This window comes from Podarcis erhardii (genome assembly GCF_964252035.2).
Source record: "Podarcis erhardii genome assembly, chromosome: 12".
NCBI lineage: Eukaryota > Metazoa > Chordata > Lepidosauria > Squamata > Lacertidae > Podarcis > Podarcis erhardii.
The window spans coordinates 43,209,448-43,225,734 of NC_138513.1; the positions used below are offsets into that span (position 1 = coordinate 43,209,448).

General features: G+C 45.7%; 1 pseudogene across 1 annotated transcript; it reads left to right on the forward strand.

Annotated features, from left to right (window-relative positions):
• The first annotated feature begins 4,430 nt into the window (after positions 1 to 4,430).
• LOC309326187 (large ribosomal subunit protein uL29 pseudogene) lies at positions 4,431 to 4,921 on the forward strand (annotated as a pseudogene). Its single transcript has one exon. The product of its transcript is annotated as a large ribosomal subunit protein uL29 pseudogene (transcript).
• The last annotated feature ends 11,366 nt before the right edge of the window (positions 4,922 to 16,287 follow it).

Here is a 16,287-nt window from a genome sequence, read left to right on the forward strand (position 1 = left end):
TCTCCTCTCAGTCTGCTCTTTTCCAGGCCAAACATAAACCAGGTCCTTCAAGTACTCCTCATAAGGCTTAGTTTCCAGACCCTTGGTCATCTTGGTTGCCCTCCTCTGCACACGTTCCAGCTTGTCAACATCCTTCTTAAATTTTGGTGCCCAGAATTGGGCACAGTATTCCAAGTGTGGTCTGACTAAGGCAGAATTGAATGATACTAGTACTTCCCTGGATCTGGAAACTAGACTTCTGTTGATGCAGCCTAGAATAGCATTAGCTTCTTTTGCTGCTGCCTCACACTGTTGACTCATGTTAAGCTTGTGGTTCACCAAGACCCCTTGGTCCTTTTCACACGTACCGCTAGTAAGCCAGAATGTGTGTTTGCAGCCACACCTATTGTACAGCTGGGATGGGGCACCTGTGACCCTCCAGATATTGTTGGGTGCAAACTCCCATCAGCCCAGCCAGCACGGCCAACACCATCTTGGAAGACCACAGGGTCTAAACCACTGAGCCTCTTGGGTTTGCTGATTGGAAGGTTGGCAGTTCGAATCCCTGCAATGGGGTGATCTCCCATTGCTCTGTCCCAGCTCCTGCCAACCTAGCAGTTCAAAAGCATGTCAAAGTGCAAGTAGATAATTAGGTACCACTGTGGTGGGAAGGTAAACGCACTTCTGTGCACTCTGGCCCTCATCACTGTCTTCCATGCACCAGAAACGGTTTAGTCATGCTGGCCACATGACCCAGAAAGCTGTCTGTGGACAAACACTGGCTCCCTCAGCCTGAAAGCAAAATGAGTGCCGCAACCCCATAGTTGCCTTTGACTGGACTTAACCGTCCAGGGGTCCTTTACCTTCACCTTTACACTGCATTCATCAGAGAAAAACTAGCATTAACAGATAAAGTGTCATATTGACAGGATGTATGAAATGCCCCCAAGGTGGAAAGGAATAATAGCTTGGGCTTGGTCAATGAAGGGTGGTCCACAGATACAAATGTGTCACTGCCCCCATTCTTATCCAACATCCCAACATTTTGCCTTCTTATTTCCAGTGCTTTGGAAGGCGGTAGACTCTCCTTCCTTGGAGGTTTTTAAGCAGAGGTTGGTTGACCATCTGATCATGGATTCCTGCATTGCAGGACTAGATGACTTTCAGGATTCCTTCCAGCTCTACAGTGCTATGATTCTATGAGCAGGGGCAGAGAAGGGGGCACAGTGGGGGCAGGCTGCCCTGGGTGTCACCACTGAGGGGGGTGTGACAAAATGCCGGGTGGCACTCACCGTGGGGCCTGCAGCACACCCAAGCCACGCATCTCTCCTGGGAGTGATATGGTGGCTTGGGTGCCTGTAGGCTCCCACTGACCCAAGCGGTTCACTAGCTGCCTCCCCCTCAGTTGTAGGGCGGCTGAGTGGGGGGAGGCAGGCAGACTCTTTGGAGGCCCTGTGGAGTGTCCTGCCCTGACTTTCTCCACCCCATGGCGATTGGCCCCGCCCCTGGGAGCAGGACACACATTCTGCCCCTGGAGCCCGATCAGTTTGCTCTGCCGCTGTCTAGGAGTATATTAAACAGTGATTCTGAATCACTCGGTAGCTGCATTTCTCTGAGGAACGACGATGGCTTTTACTGCATGCAAGAGTTCCCATATATACTATAGGTTTGGCACCTCCAACGCCAGCAGTGGCCAAAAACCTTACCATTTAGAATGAAGCAAATTAGAAGAAGCACCCAAGGTCCCGAGAAATCACTTTGTTAATGTCCATTTGTTTCTCAGCTCAGTTTATTTGGCAAATGCAACCTTTAAAAGGCAAGTGACAGCATGGCTATCTACCAGCGTTAACAGTGGAGGGTGAACGCAGGGGAGCACAGCTCCAGGACTTTTTTCCAGTAGAGAACACAAGCAATGGCATCATCTGCATCCTTCACGTTATGGCAAATGAACGAAGTGATGATGAGGCTTTCAAGTTTGTGACAGATTTGACCAGAGGAAGGCAGAAAATGAGGAAAACCATCAAGCTGCCCATGTCTTTTCTTTGATACGGTCCTACTTCAAACTAGCAATCTAAATGGTAGCACATTGAAGAAGAAGAAGAAGAAGAAGAAGAAGAAGAAGAAGAGGAGGAGGAGGAGGAGGAGGAGGAGGAGGAGGAGGAGGAGGAGGAGTTTGGATTTGATATCCCACCTTTCACTCCCTTTAAGGAGTCTCAAAGCGGCTAACATTCTCCTTTCCCTTCCTCCCCCACAACAAACACTCTGTGAGGTGAGTGAGGCTGAGAGACTTCAGAGAAGTGTGACTGGCCCAAGGTCACCCAGCAGCTGTATGTGGAGGAGCGGAGACGCGAACCCGGTTCCCCAGATTACGAGACTACCGCTCTTAACCACTACACCACACTGGCTCTCATCTTTGCAAGGTGGTTTGCATTTCGAACGAAAAGCTAGCAATTGAATTTCAGCTGGCAGGTGATCTTTTGTCAAAGGCCAATGTGCTTTATTATTGAACCTATGCAGCCAGCACCATTATGCTTGGCAGAGCTTATTCCCGGAATGCAAAGATTTTGGTTGTCGTAGAAAGGGCAACAAATGGCTACTTATCTAAGGAGAAGTGCTTGCGGGGTTTTATGGTGCCAAAGTAACTTGATTGGCCTTGACTCAGGGGGTGAGTCACCTTTTGATACTCTGCCTCAAGCAGAAAAATGCCTTGGCCCACCTTTGAGGACTTAGACCTCCCGTTGCTTCAGCAGAGCCACATTTCAACCCACAAGGAACCAGACACGCAGCACCGAGTCTGAAAACTGAGGGTGAAGCTGGAGAGCTGCAGGCTATAAGCGTTGCTGGTCGCCTGCCCAACAAAGCTGTGTCATTCTTACAAGGCTTCTCTGAGCACAGAGTCTTGAGGGCTCCATACGGAGACCATTGTAATTACTGTCTAAAATGGGTGTATCTGGAGCCAAGAGACAAAATATTATTAGCACATTCCATACCTCAGTTGTTTCCACTTCTGAGACTCTCTGATCTCTCTGTTGTTGCGGTTCCTTCGGTGAACTTTCCTCGTAATCTCTCTACATGGATTTTTTAAAGCTCCTCTAATTAGATCAGAAGCCTTTTTAACCCCTGCATAGGGTTTCCATGTTCTCGCAGTAATCGGGAGGAGAAAAACACAGAGGCATGGATGCAACGCCCAGTGTCTTTCTTATTATTATTAGAGGAAAGGGAAAGAAAAAAGCCTTAATGGAGTCTTGTACCAATATCCCTGTTCCGTTCATGCTTTACAGTGCAGCACAAAGTGCAGGCACTCAGCTTCCCTGTGACAGGTTGGAAATGAGAAATTTTAAGGGCTGTTAAGCATTCTAAAAATGTTCCCAGCGGACCCATATAAACTTAGTGCCTGAATTTCCGTAATTGTGGCACACTTGGAACACGAGAGAGCTGGGGGGTGTTATTCAATCGACTAATATTTCTAACTTCACCAGAAGGAGTATGTTAAACCTGTAGTGCACGAAATGTCACCAGGAAATGGAAGCTGAAATTTTCAATCTAAGGCTCGTTGGTGGGCAAACTGGAGGCAGTAGTCAGAAATGACAAGCAGTGATGGAGGGGCAGCAACAAAATGTTGCAGGGGATCCCCAGCTCCTTAACAGAGATGTGGCAGCACTCTCTGGGACCCCGGCACCCCCCCCGCCTCTTCCTCCAGTACTGTTGTTGTTTAGTCTTGTAGCCATGTCCGACTCTTCATGACCCCATGGAGAAGAGCACTCCAGGCACTGTTGTCTTCCACTGCCTCCCACAGTTTGGTCAAACTCATGCTGGTAGCTTTGAGAACACGGTCCAGCCACCTCGTCCTCTGTCGTCCCCTTCTCCTTGTGCCCTCAGTCCAGTGCTATATAATGCTTAAAGGTTCCAGATTAAAATCTGAATTTGATTGTTTTATTGGGTGAGTGTTTAGCATGAGAAGGAGATGTTTACTCTGCCACTGACTATGATGTTTAGCTTTAGCATTCTGTGAGATGTTAGGGGCTCAAGCCTTCCCTTTCTCCCCCTCCATTTTCTTTTCCTCCCACTTGGACCGTGTTTCATGGGTCAACTGCCCTCAATCACAGGCTTAATTGCTGGATCCAATGGCATGGTCCGAAGACATGTGAAGCAGCCCCCTTGCTGAAGCTAAGCAAGTTTGCTGGTTAATATTTTGATGGAAGACCACCTGGGAAACCTACGCATGCTGCCTTGAGTTCCATTAAATGATCTAGAAAAGGGCTGGTGGACCTGTGGCCCTCCCAGTGCTGTCGAACTACAACTCCAATCATCACTGATCAATTTGTCAGAACCTGGAGGGCAAAGGTTCCCCATCCCTGATCTAGGGTTGAGCAGTTAAAGTTAGGAGCGAGCAGTGCGGGAACCTAATTTGCTGATCATATTTTAAAAACTCACATATGCGAGGACCGAGTTCCGAAGGCCTCTCGTTCAGACTCGTGCACCACGTGCGCCTCAATTCTTGAGTCAGCCTGAGACCGTTGTGGATGCCATGGCCAAAATCAAAGCCCGTGATTTAAGAGGGAAGAAGAAGGAAGAGCTGTTGAAGCAGCTGGATGACCTCAAGGTGGAACTCTCTCAGCTGCAGGTGGCCAAGGTGACCGGTGGAGCAGCCTCCAAACTCTCAAAGATCTGGGTGGTTCGCAAATCCATTGCCAGAGTGCTGACCGTCATTAACCAGACCCAGAAGGAAAACCTCAGGAAGTTCTACAAAGGCAAGAAATACAAGCCTCTCGACTTGCGGCCTAAGAAGACACGTGCCATGCGGTGCAGGCTAAACAAGCATGAAGAGGGTATGAAGACCAAAAAGCAGCAGTGAAAAGAACGCCTGTACCCACCTCAGAAATACGCTGTGAAGGCATGAGCCCGAACTGCACCATTCTGATCATTGACCAGCATTTTCCTATTAAAGGTGTTTGGGCTGTTTTAAAAAAAATAAAAAAGCAGTTTCACAGCGTTAAAAAACAACAACTCACATATGCATTAATGGGATCTGAACCATCCAGGAGCAAGAAACTTTGGCTTGTAGCTCATCAAAAACATCAACCTCGTGATATTAATGATCTCGGTGAATTGGGCAAGGGGGAAATATAATTCAGTCTTCCCACCCCTGCTGCCCAACAGCAAGGCAGAAACACACAGACACTAGCCAAGGGGCTTTAAAATAAAAATAAAAATCCAAGAGTATCATTTGCTTAACAGGCAACCCTTTTACTGCTGATGCCTCAGTGAATCAACTCCTTCCTTAGCCTAGCGAGCAGAGACTGCTGCAATGATTGCTCTATTCATGGTGGATTAGGCTATTAGAGGCTCTATGCCTCCCTCCAGTGTTGGAGGCAGTAAGCCTCTAAATGCCAGTTGTATGGAATCACAAATAGAGAGAGTGTTTTTGCACTCCTTCCCTGTGTGTGGGCTTCGCATAGGTCATCCATTGTGAGAACAAGAGACTGGACCCTGAAATTACTTGTGTTTCTGAGCTATACTTTAGAATTTTTGTTACATTTTGGTCTCCTTAGATTTTATTTCTTGGGAATATATATCTGCAAACTTTAGCATTCCCGTGAGTATTCTTGTTTGTCGGTGGCTTCATTTTGGCTACAGACTTGTCAGCGTTCACCACCTGAATTCATTACTAAGAGTAATGCTTAGTCATGTCTTCATCAATCGTTAGTGAGGCTCTTGAAGCGCCAGAGGTTTAAAGGCTTATTCCACATGCAGATGGGCACTGCAATAGCAAGCGCAGTTGCTTTGATTGACTGATTGTAATATCCTGCTACATGCCTTGAAAAGCCTTAGAGGGCCCAACGACAATTAAAAGTTTAATCAATGCAGTGCAATAAAGGGAGGGGGGAAATGATGTAAATCGTTCTTGCACATTCACCTTTTCTCAAATGCTCGCTGGAACAATATCCTAAATGACTTCCTAAAAGACAAAGATTTTACATAGGATGTCCTGCCTCTTTTGCAGAAATGGCTTGTGAGGTGGGGTGGAAGCAACTCTCTATGGAAGGAGACAATCATTCAAGGATAGAATTCTAGTAGCAGCACAGTGGACAGAGGACAGTGGAACTACGATAAGGTGTCATTTGGAGTAGTAAAACAATCCTGCCATATACTGTATTTTTCACTCTATAACACGCACCAGACCATAACACGCACGTAGTTTTTAGAGGAGGAAAACAAGAAAAAAAATATTCTAAACGAAATAGTGGATATATGATTTTTGTGGTTCATGCTGTGGCCACAGACATGTGATCTGACAGTGAGTTTGGAGTAGCCCAATGCAAAAATCCTGAGGATCCATGTGAATCCATCCTTTGTAACCACAGAGGAGGGAAGGAAGGGGAACCATGGATCCTCTGCTCACGACTGCAGCAGATCTCCCCCGCCACCCGCAGGCATTCGCTCCATAACACGCACAGACATTTCCCCTTGATTTCTAGGAGGAAAAAAGTGAGTGTTATGGTGCAAAAAATACGGTATTTGTACAAGTAGCCCTAGCTGCCCTACACCTCCAGCAGCAATCGAACACCGTTGCTAATTTCCAGATAGTCTTTAAAGGCAGTGTTATAGTAGCTCAAACTAGAAGGTACCAAGGCAGGTGGGATAATGGATGGTTCATCCAACATCAGAAGCAGCTGCAGCTAGCATATAAGGTTCTCCTGGGCACAGATGCCACCTGGGTCTTCATGAGCGAGGACACCTCTGGTGAGAAGAGGTAAGCAGTATTGATGCTGCTTAGCTGGGTAGGGATGGGGCTGTATGGCAGCAAGTTCAAGACTGTATGGGTACACTGCAGTGGCAGTAGTTCAACCATATGGCCCTGATTTCACCACTGCCCCACCTTGCCCCAGGCCCACCCAGGGAAGGAGCAGTGATGCCAGTGTTTGGAGGGTAACCTTTGTCTTGTCTGGATAGAGCTTCCGTTTAACCATTCTCATCCATTCACCTGAGGTGCCTAACCAGGTTCAAATGAAAAGGAGAAACAGCTTGGTTACCGCCAACATACTGAAGACAGCTTGTCCTAACTGTCTATAGATAGCTTCTGCCAAGGTTTTCCATGTTAAAGTTCATAGGAGGCAAGATGGAACCTTGTGCAAAACCAACAGGACAAATACCATGTGGTGAAGCAGCGGTTCCCCAACGCCATCTTCTGGGTCCTGTCTGAGCAGTGGCGTAGCGTGGGGGGTGCAAGGGGTGCCAGCCGCACCGGGCGCAACATTTTTGGGAGCGCACTCGGAGCTCTCTGCCCCTACCTGGTCCTGGCTCACTCTCTCTCTCACAGTGCTGGCTGTGCGAATCTGATCCGAGCTGCCGGGTCGCCGCCCACTGTGGAGGGGGAGGGTGCCAGGCGTGCATTGCGGAGCAGAGAGAGAGCGAGGGAGGGACTATCTGGGGGAGGGAAAATGCAGCGGCCGCCCAGCGCAGAGCTGAGCGCAGGAGAGAACTACATCCGACCAGCCCAGTTTTGGAGGGAAGGTGTTAGTTGCGGCGGAGCCCTGGCGCCCCGGGAGGCTGGCCGGGCCGGTAATGGGGCTGGCCGGTGGCGCCGCTGCTATCCTGCGGACAAAAGGGCTGCCGCCCCCGGCCGAGCCCCCCCCCCCCCGCGAAACCAGGAGCAGCTCTCTGGTGCTCGAGGGCTTCGCAGGCCCTTCATCTCCCCTCCATTGGCGCCTCAGCCCCCAGCCCTGCCTGCGCGGCTCCTGCGTCTGGGGGCGCGCTCGCGCGGATGGGGTGCCGCTCCCCGCTTGCAAATGGTGCCCGTAAAGTCACATCAGAGACGCCCCCGGGACCCAGTTGCTGCCTTCTTCCCCGCCATGTGATTAAGCCTCGCACTACTTTGTGGCAGTGGTGTAGCGTGGGGGGTGCAGGGGGGGCCGGCCGCACCGGCCGCAACATCTGGGGGTTAGGGTTAGGGGGCGCAAATCCACGGGTTAGGGGGCGCAAATTACTTGCCTTGCCCCGGGTGCTGACAACCCACGCTACGCCACTGTGTCTGAGAGCATCACAGATCAGTGCCTCCAGGCAGCACAGAAGGGTACCATGGCCGATAACATCAGAAGCAGCTTAGAATCACAGAATTGTAGAGTTGGAAGGGAACACAAAGATAATCTAGTCCAGTTTACAGCCTAAGTTTACAGCCCCAGAGAATCAACAGGGTTATAATCCTTTCTCCATCTCCTGGCAAATATAATTCACCAAAATAAACAAAGCAGTTTTCAAAACACCTTGAAACCAGATTGACAAGGATCTAGAAAATCCTTTCAAGAAGTTCCTGAAGCTGCAGAACCATTTTGATTACCTTGCCCATGAATAGTAAATTTCAGACTAGTGGCCAGTAATTATTCCAACTAAATCCAGGCAAGCCATGTGCTAATTTAAGAAACAACCGGTGTAGACAAAATCTCACAGAGGCTTAGCTACAGATCAGTAATTTCAGAAAGCTGTGGCCTTAGTTTATTCCATTTGCTTCACCTCATCTCATAGCTTTATTCCTGGTTGCAGGACCAAACTCTGGTTATCCCAGCCACATTCTGTTATTGCAGTTATTGATGTTCTTCCAGTATTAACAAGTTGGTATGTTTAAAAACATGGGTGGCGAACACCAGTTGTTTGGGAGAATAGACTCCTGGCACATTCATTAACATTGACTTACTTAAATTTACAGTTCTTAAGGAGCGTTGCCCGCTTTACATTGAAAATAAATAATTCTTCCTTTAAAAAAAAAAGTTAAAAGTATTGAAATACGTAAATTAAACCAATTACTTAACATATGAACAGCAAGCATCTACAGTGATTTGGTGGACCTCTATTGTTATAGGTCCCTATTCCTATCGTATGTGAGTGTGCATGCATGTTGCACACATATGTAAAAAGGAATGCTTGAGTCTGAATCATATACAAGCAGAAAGCAGGCTACTGAATCATGGGATGTGTGAGCAAAATATTTTGGGAGCTATGGATGCTCGATGTGGGCTAGATACAGCAGCTTGGAAAGTGCTCTCTCAGAAAGGTATGTCACTGGCAAATGAGAATTAAACTCTAATTATCACACTGGCATGTTTCAAAATTAAAAAATAAATAACAACATTCTCTACGACCGTCAGTGTCAAAACAATTATTTGCATGCTTGAGCAGATGTCAGATACTGTAGAGGCGTGTGCGCGCATGCAAATTTAAACAGAACATTTTTCTAAAATTGGAGGTATAATCTGTTACCTTAATTATAACACGTACACAAAACACAGTGGGAGGATTAGATAGGGCTTCTTTCTTTCTGTTTTTCTTTAGGTGGTGGCTTCTGCATATGCTCATGAGCACAGGTAAGCGTCAAGGGAATTGAAGGGGCGAAAGCAGGAGCATATGCCTGAGCAGATTTGCCTGGCTCCTTCCCCAACCCACCGCCATTGCTCAAGTAGGCTGTGCTAAACCCTTCCAGTCTGTAACCAGAACATAGCTGTCAACCGTCCCTTATTTGCCGGGAAAGTCCCTTATCCCAGTGCCGTGTCCCACTGCTGTCCCTTATTGATGATGTCCCTTAAATTTCCCGGGTTTCAAAGGAAGCAGCTCCTCTCCCTCCCTCCCTGCCAGCCAGGGAGGAGGGAGGCTCCAATTGTGTTGCTTGGCTGCATTGCTCACCCAATAAGGAGTCTAAGAACGACTGGGGGGGTGGAGCTTGCATGCTTTGTGCCGATCAAATCGGCCACGTTGCCTGGGAACTCGCCTTTGCTCAGTGCTTCCCAGCTGAGAGGTGACGGTGGTTTTCCTTGCTGCATCCCCTTTGCCGGGTTGCTGCGCTGTGGGAACCACCACTTGAGGCTTCGTTTGGCTGCTGGCTGGGCTTTCTGCCTTTGGCTTGGAAGGGCTCAGAAGTTGAACATACCTGTGCTCTGAAAATCCCTTATTTTGGCTGCTGATCCCTTATTTCCGAGGCTGCTGGTCCCTTATTTTCAAATCTGTAAGTTGACAACTATGAACCGGAACTCTCTAGCGACAAGTTGTGGCTCTCGTTCTGTTGCCCCTCTTGTATTACTCAATGCAGAAGATGCAACAGACTCCATCACAGCAGACTTCCTATCCTGATCTTGCATGACTGTTTTTTGTTTGTTTTTTAAAGTCGGCATTCTCACGAGGTATGTCCATCCCTGAAGATTCCTATAATTGTAGTGTAAGAACTATAATGCAACGTGTTTTCCAAGGGGTGGTTCATATTCACATGCACCTTCCTCGATTCCTCTGTATTACATTGAGTGTGCTGGGAAGCAGTAGTTAGAACGCTGGTTTTCTCTCTGCTGCAGTTTTTTCTGGGTGACCTTAAGCCCATCTAAGCAACCTCCAGTGCCAAGTTTACGTATAAGCTAAAGAAGCTATAGCTTAGGGCCCCACACTCTTGGAGGCCTCCCAAAAATTTAAAGAAAAAAAATCTGGATGTACATTCCAAAATATAAGATAAGTTCAACAATTACTTTGATGAAATACTTATTTTGTTATGTGCAAATGGCTTTAGATACCTATTCGATCCATAAATTACCATATAGCATATATTCAACACAAAGAAAACAGCGACAATTTGTTGTTGACAAAGGACAGCTGGACAAATAAAGGGACCCATTACCTTCAGTAGCTTAGGGCCTCATCAAACCTAAATCCGGCCCTCACAACCTCACAGGGCTTTTGTGAGGATAAAATGTGGGGAGGGAATCATGTACATTGCCCTGAGTCCCTTGGAGGAAGGGCAGGTTTAAAATGTAATAAATATTGTACGTGTGATGACTGCTCACAAGGTCAGAAGTCTAGATTCAGGTAAGTATCACCTTACAGACCAACTAAGTTTGTTCTGGTACAGTGGTACCTCAGGTTACATACACTTCAGGTTACATACGCTTCAGGTTACAGTCTCCACTAACCCAGAAATCGTACCTCGGGTTAAGAACTTTGCTTCAGGATGAGAACAGAAATTGTGCTCCGGTGGCATGATGGCAGCAGGAGGCCCCATTAGCTAAAGTGGTGCTTCAGGTTAAGAACAGTTTCAGGTTAAGAACAGACCTCCAGAACGAATTAAGTACTTAACCAGAGGTACCACTGTACCAGAGGTACCAGAATAAACTTAGTTGGTCTATAAGGTGATACTGGACAATTTGCATTTTTTTAAATTTTTAATTCAGAAGTATTCACCTGTTTGTTCTAAATATTTATACCCTGACTTTCTACCTGAATAATCCAAGGTGGCCTACAATAACAATACGTGCAAATCAGGGATAGCCAACATTGTGTCCTCCATGTCTTGATTGACTATCATCTCCGCCCAGCATGGTAAGGGTGATCTGGAAAAATCCACCCTGAGCTAGTAGGGAATTTTGGGCATGGCTGGGCAGGTTGAACAGGTAAGTTTAACATAAGAGCTGGAGATGCAAAGAGGTGGAGAGAACATTCTTTCATATGTGGTGGACTTGTAAAAGGGTAAAAGAGTATTTGGGAAATGATCTATAATGAATTGGGGGGAAATGTTTAAAAGTACTTTACCAAAAAACCCAGATTCCTTTCTTTTGGGGATAATTCAGACTGAAATTCCCAGGTGTCAAAAAAGGTTGTTTATGTATGCCACTACAGCGGCCCGTGTTTAGTTAGCCCAGAAATGGAAAATGAGAGAGGTCCCAACCAAAGTAGAATGGCAACTTAACTTGACGGAATATATGCAGCTTGCAGATTTAACATATAAGAGAACAAGATGAACATACATTTGGAGAAGACTGGAAAACGTTTATTGAATATATGGGAAATAATTGTGTACGGCTAAAAACGCTGGCAGCATTAAGATAAATACAACAGTGTAAATAAGTTTTGATGGATACAATAAGAATAATAATAAGAAGAAGAGTTTGGAATTGATATCCCGCTTTTCACTCCCCTTCAGGAGTCTCAAAGCGGCTAACATTCTCCTTTCCCTTCCTCCCTCACAACAAACACTCTGTGAGGTGAGTGGGGCTGAGAGACTTCAGAGAAGTGTGACTAGCCCAAGGTCACCCAGCAGCTGCATGTGGAGGAGCAGAGACATGAACCCGGTTCCCCAGATTACGAGACTACTTCTCTTAACCACTACACCACACTGGCTCCACAATGGAATACTGAATGGTATAGGTAAAGGTAAAGGGACCCCTGACCATTAGGTCCAGTCGTGGCTGACTCTGGGGCTGCGGCGCTCATCTCGCTTTATTGGCCAAGGGAGCCGGCGTACAGCTTCTAGGTCATGTGGCCAGCATGACCAAGCCTCTTCTGGCAAACCAGAGCAGCGCATGGAAATGCCATTTACCTTCCCGTCGGAGTGGTACCTATTTATCTACTTGCACTTTAACGTGCTTTCGAACCGCTAGGTTGGCAGAAGCAGGGACCGAGCAACGGGAGCTCACCCCGTCACGGGGATTCGAACCGCCGACCTTCTGATTGGCAAGTCCTAGGCTCTGTGGTTTAACCCACAGTGCCACCCGCGTCCCTAAACTGAATGGTATACTTTTTGTAATATATGCAGGGATTTGTGATATGTAAAATGAACCATGGAAAGAGAAGAAGGGAAGTCATAGATATCTTAAGGGTGTAAAAACAAGTACTTTGAATTGTAAAACAGAAAATTCAATAAAAACTATATACAAAAAACAACAACAGGTAGGTTTATAGCTCCAAAGCAGTGATGGAGAACCTGTGGTCTTCTACATGTTGCTAGACTACAACTCCCATCACCCCTGAAAATGGGATGATGAGTGGTGGACTCCAACAATACCAGGAAGACCACAGGTTCCCTGCCCCTAGAGTTAAAGTTGGTTTTTAAAAATACATTTTTCAGCCAAACACCCTCCTTGAGTACAGGGTCTCTTGATGTCGAGTCCAAGGGAAGAACTTGAACTCAATGCAGTATTGCCCAGTCTCGCTCTGCCAATGCAAGCCATCTCTTGCAAAAAGAAAAGGGGGTGGGAGGTTACTACTCTTCCGAGAAAATACGCTTTTGCATGCAGACACTGCAAATATGATACACATGTAAACATGGGGCAACACGGAAAGAGTTTTGAGGTTGCTTATTTAAGAAACAGGAGGGGAGTGAAGACACTGGAAGGGTCCCAAAAAGCGGTGGGATGACAGGGGGGAAAGGCAAGAAGAGCTCAAGGATTCTAGTAAGCATAGAAAGGCACACTTACACTCATGCAAATATATGCAGACGAGGCTCTTGCTGTAATCTCTCTGCCATACACTGCAGGAAGAATGCACTGTTCTGATTGGCTTGTGAACACACACGGTTAGAACACATGGCTTTGATTGGCTTAGGGTGGGCTGATTGACAGGGAGAGCTACCACTGAGCAGCTCCATTTTGCTGCTTCCCAGCTACACCCAAATGCCAAAGGTCACAGTTCAGACCTTATGCCAATTGTGTCTGAATTGCCACCATGAATAAATCCGCATGCTGAATTGCTCATTAAGAGTCTGCTAGGGAAGAAGTATTTTTCTTTCCTTCCTTTAATAATCCAGTAGGGGGAACAGAACAAAAAAGGTTTAACCCGCACAATGGATGCTTAATTATGCACTGCTAACAAGACTTATTTGCACTTGATATCACATTCAGTTTGCGCAATATAGCGAGGGACGATACCAACATCTCGGGGGAATTTATTGGGAGGCAATTATTTATTTATGATTGAGTGAGAATGAGAACACTTTTCTTTGCCTTCTCCCCTCAGTTCCATGACTGGCTTTCATTCAGAAGATGTGGAAGTAAACTAAATTGGGACCCGGGGAATGCGCGAGCGAAACGAACGGCAAAGTCATGCGTTCTCGATGTCAGGATGCATCTTTGCAGCCTTTGGAACTAATCAAGCGAAAGCAGAGGATTTATGTACCGAAATACTTTAAGAAGGAAGCTTAGATGAGTCCTAAAGCAATTTCGTTTGACATTCAGAGCTGGCGCAGAACATTTGCATTTGTCATGCGCCAATGCGACTCGTACAATGTTTCGAGGTTGCCATAGAACATAACATAGGATTCACCTTCTGCCTATCCATCCAGCTTGTTCTGTAGGGCTGACTGATTGTGAGCTAGCTGAGCAAAGCAGTCCTTAAAAAATACAGCTTTCTTTTCTTTTTTTAAAAGAGGTTTAAGATGATTTTTTTCTGCTGTAAGAGCTAGAAAATTATGTAAACAATGGTCAGAAACAAAGTGGGTTTGAGCAAGCTTTCCATTGGACACTGCATATCTCTGCCTTTTTCTATGGAGAGCAAAACAAAAAAAGCAGAATAAATCATGCAAAATATACTTATATAATAATGTGCTTCATTTACATAAGGCACACAAGGTTGCAGAATTCAGCTTTTCTTGATGTAAGACTTGATTGACACCTATTCTGATTCTGTTAGTGCAGCATATGGAAGCTTTAATAAAATTGGCACATACACAATCACTCTGAAATTACTTGACCACATTTACCAGTGAGTGGTATTAATCTCTTTCTACATCTCCATCATCAGTTTTCAGGCATAACTGATAATGTATGCATCTATAGACCATGATTTATAGTATGATTGGCAGAGGCAATGGTAAATAGTTTGGCTTGTTTAGAACGGCTGATAGGAGTCTGCAGTCTTCTTCCTTGCAGGATGGTAAATGAATTGGACTATATTTTAAAAATGAAACCTAATAATGAGAAAGGGGGAATTTATGACAAGGGATACGGCAAACTATTGGGACAGCAGTACCTATGTGTATTCAGGTGCCACATGCATAAAATGTTTATTTTGGTTGGATATTTTGCTTTATTAAAACAAGACTGTAAACAGGAAACTGGCATAATTTTCTTTTCTTTTTTCTTTTTTAAAAATATTTTTTATTAACCGACCAATCAAATCAAATCACATCACATAAATTCCGAATTACAAAGCCGAATTTTAGAAATTTGTTGGGGGGACCCATATTTCAAGTTCCGAAGGGGGATTCCGATCATCTTCTTGCTGCTGCGTTAATATCCACAAATCTGTCCAAATAATGTTCATAATTCTATCCAATCTTATCTTGCTGTTTCCACATCTCGTCTTATTCGTATATTTTTCTTTTTTTCTTTATGATCTCTTCTGATAATCTCCTTAAGCAGGTAAACACCAATTATAATCCTGTGTGAATTTTCCGTTCGTCCAATCATCATATCAAGATGGTTTCCATATATCATCACTTTCATAAATAACAGCACTCTTTCCATCATTAATCTCGCAAATCTGTCGCTCTTTAGTCCCTCTGAGGAGGCTCACCCACAATATAAAAACAGTTCTGTTCCTCCTCCCAGACATAAGTCTTCCGACAGAACTTGCCGAAATGGCGACAGTATTTTTTGCTGCGTCATTCCAAAGCTCTTATGCTTTCCACGATCTTCTTGAAACATGCTTTGGTTAGAAAATTATCTCCACACAGTCTTAAATCCACAGCTTAAGTCATTTAAACAGCATTTCTGACTTGTGACTTGGGGGGGGGGGGATTCTTGGTTAATCACATAGAGAAAAGAAAGGAAAGTTTTTCCCCCTCCCCCATCCAGTCCCATTGCCGAACATACCGAGCCTTGGTGTGTCTTCTCATGATTTATTCCTGTCCCTCCGACCCGTCTTGTTTATCAGAGATCTCTTCAGTTAGCAGTCTTTACTCCCCCTTCTTCCTTGAAATATGTGCATTAGCTTCCTCCTAATTGTTTCTTTTGAAGTTGCTGCAGCTAGAGGAGTGAATCAGAGACAGCGTCCAGGAGCACCGAGATCCGCACAAGGGCTTTCTGCCTGGGGCCCCCATCCCCACAAATTCGGGGGTGGTATAGGGCCCAGCAGGCAAGGGCAGTCCCCCCCCCACACGCTTGGGGGGGCAGGGAGGCTGTTTACTCCCATCACAGCCTCTTAATTACCTCATGTGGGTCAGAGAGATGTTATTGTCAGCCATCTTCTGATGCGCCCCTAGTGGCCCCCCGGAAACTGGCATAATTTTCAACCTATTCTTCTGTGTAGGTGACAATTTCTCTGCCCAAATAGGTAACTGACCAAAACAGGAATAAAACATCCACAAATTTCTGAAGTACATAAAACACTTACCAAACATAATGTACAATGCAAAAAAAAAAGAAAAGAAATAAAATTGCACTCATTCACTAAGATGCTGTGAGAGTGCATAAAACAAGGGTACTAACCCACCTTGGCCAATGTGCGGTTTTTAAATCAATTTTTTCATGCGTTTAATACTGCCAGTCCTTTCTTAGGATCAAT